This window comes from Elephantulus edwardii, unplaced genomic scaffold (assembly GCF_000299155.1).
Source record: "Elephantulus edwardii isolate Elephantulus edwardi_28Jun2011 unplaced genomic scaffold, EleEdw1.0 scaffold00023, whole genome shotgun sequence".
Lineage (NCBI taxonomy): Eukaryota > Metazoa > Chordata > Mammalia > Macroscelidea > Macroscelididae > Elephantulus > Elephantulus edwardii.
This window is the reverse complement of record NW_006399773.1, coordinates 16,653,283-16,656,279: the sequence shown is the minus strand read 5'-3', so window position 1 is coordinate 16,656,279 and position 2,997 is coordinate 16,653,283. Positions and strand designations below refer to the sequence as shown.

General features: G+C 42.0%; 1 pseudogene; it reads right to left on the bottom strand.

Moving 5' to 3' along the window:
* Positions 1-507: 507 nt before the first annotated feature.
* On the bottom strand, positions 508-1,461 carry LOC102859368 (annotated as a pseudogene).
* Positions 1,462-2,997: the final 1,536 nt, after the last annotated feature.

Sequence of the window (2,997 nt, the reverse complement as noted above, 5' to 3'; positions counted from 1 at the left end):
AAGAGATCTAACAGAATGTTGAAATTATAAAACATCACTAATATTACATGTGAGTAAATTTCTCCTAATAGTATTCTAGAACTTTTAGGGTGTTATTTTTGTTATTAGGTGCCATCAAGTCCAGTAAGACTCATAGTGATCCTATTAACAAGAGACCTTGACCCTGGCATATTCTATGCATTCTTCATCATCTCTAATATACTTGAGCCCATTGTTGAAATCATTGTGCCAATCCACCTTGTTGGCATCCTACTCTCTGCTGATGACCCTCCATCATTTCAAGCATGCTGCCCATTTAAAAGCAACAATCTCTCTTAGAAACATGTTCAAAGTTTGAGAATGGAGTTTTGTCATCATTGTATTCAAGGAAGATTCTGGCCATACTTTTTCAAAGATATATCTATTTGTTGTTTTTTTTTTGTTTTTTTTGTGTTTTTTTTTTAAGAGAATGAAGCCTTTATTTCCTTGTTTCACACAAAGCTGGCAGAGTTGGTGGGTTTTTGGTTTTTAGTCAAAGAGACCAAATCCCATATCCTCCTCTGACTCTTCCGACTCTTCCTTTGTTTCCACCTTGGCTGGGGCCGCAGCAGCAGGAGCAGCTGCGGTAGTGGTGGCGGCCGCAGGGGCAGCAGTCACAAATGCAGATGGATCAGCCAGGAATGCCTTGACCTTTTCAGCCAATGGGAAGGTGTAGTCAGTCTCCACAGACAAAGCCAGGACCCACTTATACGCATTGATGATGGAATGTGGTATTGAGGCCACAGTTGGGTAACCAATCTGCAGACAGACGCTGGCAACATTGTGGACACCCTCCAGGAAGCGGGTATGCAGGGTCTCCTCTGTGATGTCAAGCACTTCAGGATTGTAGATGCTGCCGTTGTCAAACACCTGCTGGATGATCAGCCCGAAGGAGAAGGGAGAGATGTTCAGCATGTTCAGCAGGGTGGCCTCGCTGGCTCCCACCTTGTCTCCAGTCTTAATCAGCTGCACATCACTCAGAATTTCAATGGTGCCTCTGGAGATCTTAGTGGTGATGCCCAAAGCCTGGAAGAAGGAGGTCTTCTCGGGGCCCAGACCAGTGTTCTGGGCTGACACAGTAACCTCACACGGAGCAATGGCACCAGCACGGGCAGCAGCCGGCACCTTCTTGGCCAGCAGCATGTCCCTGATCTCTGTGAGATCCTCTTTGGTGAACACAAACCCCACGTTCCCCCGGATATGAGGCAGCAGCTTCTCCAAGGCCGGGTTGATGTCCAGGTGGCCCCGGATGGCCTTGCGCATCATGGTGTTCTTGCCCATCAGAACCACAGCCTTCCCGCGGAGGGACATGCGGATCTGCTGCATCTGCTTGGAGCCGACATTGTCTGCACCCACGATGAAGCATTTTGGATAATCATCCAGAAGTTGAATGATCTTAAGGAAGTAGTTGGACTTCCAGGTCGCCCTGTCTTCCCTGAGCATCACTGCGGTGCGTCAGGGATTGCCACGCAGGGTTTAAAGACGATGTCACTCTCATGAGGACGCCTGGAGAGAGCTCTATTTGTTTTTTTGACAGTCCATGAAATACTAAATACTCTTCTCCAGCACTAAATTCAAAGGCATCAATTCTACTTCAGTCTTTAGTCATTTCCCAGCTCTCAGATATGTAGCAGAATATTGAAAAGACCAAGGATTGAATCAGGCACACCTTATCTTTCAAGATAGAGGTTTCTGATAGCAGACTTGCCCAATGCAATATATTTCTTGAAATCCTGAATATTGGTAGGAAGGTTGTTGATTTGTTGATCCAAGAAAGATTAAACTGACAACTTCAATTCTTTCTCCTTCTTTCAAAATATCTATTGTCTTGTGGTAAAGACCTTTGGTTTCCTAATGTTAAGATGTAATCCATGCCAAAGACTGTATCTCTTGATCTTCTGCACCAAGCATTTCACAAATCCTCCTCACTTTCTTAAGCAAGGTTGTGTCAGTAAATTATTTATGAATCTTCCTTTAATTCTGATTCTACATTCCTCCCTAGAGAGTCTTCTTGCTATTGTTGTTGTTGTTGATTGCTGTTAAGTTGAGGTTGACTCATAGTAACTCTATGAACAAAAGACCTTTCCATAGCTAACATTGTTTCTCCAAGTTCATAGAGTTTCCAGAGGCATGTGGTTTAGGAAGTGGATGCCACTCCTGCTTTCCAATCTGTTTTACAACTGGGAGCTCCATCAAACACTGTCCACAATGGGAAACCATTCTGGCATTTGATATCCCCATGGCACAAGGTCCAGCATCATAGAAAGCCCAGGTTATCTCATATAGCACATTGACAAAGAGTGATGTGAAAAGTGGAAGATTGCTCCTCCAGATATAACAGCACTAGTCTCAATTAGCACCAGTTAAGTGTTTTTGAGTCAAATATGACTCAGTGTAACCTTTGCACAAAAGATTTGAAACTCTGTTCTATGATTAACATCATTTCTTTACATTTATAATATAGACTGTAGAGAGTATAGCATCATGAATTATTTATTCAACATACAAATTGAATAGGTATGGAGAAAGGACACTTTCCTAAGTTAACACCATTCATGGTTTTAAATTATGAAGTGTTTTCTTGATCCATCCGGATGACAGCTTCTTGGTCTAGTTATAGATTTTGAATGAGCGTAATTAAGTGCCAATATCTTTGCATAGTCAATGAAGCACAAATTCTTCCAGTATTCTCTGCTGTCAACCAAGATGCATTTGTCATCTGCAATGATAACCCTGGTGCTAAGGCCTATTCTAAATCTTGAACTCCTGGTAGTCACCTGTCAATATATTTGTGCTATCTGGTTTGGGATGATCTTCAGTAATATTTTTTGTGTTATTATGAGTGAAAATCAATTCAACAGCACATAATAACAACAATAATTAATGATATTACTCCATAATTTTCACATTCTGTTGGGTCACTTTTCTTGAGAATGGTAATAAATATGGATCTCTTCTAGTTAGTCCATCAGTCAAGCT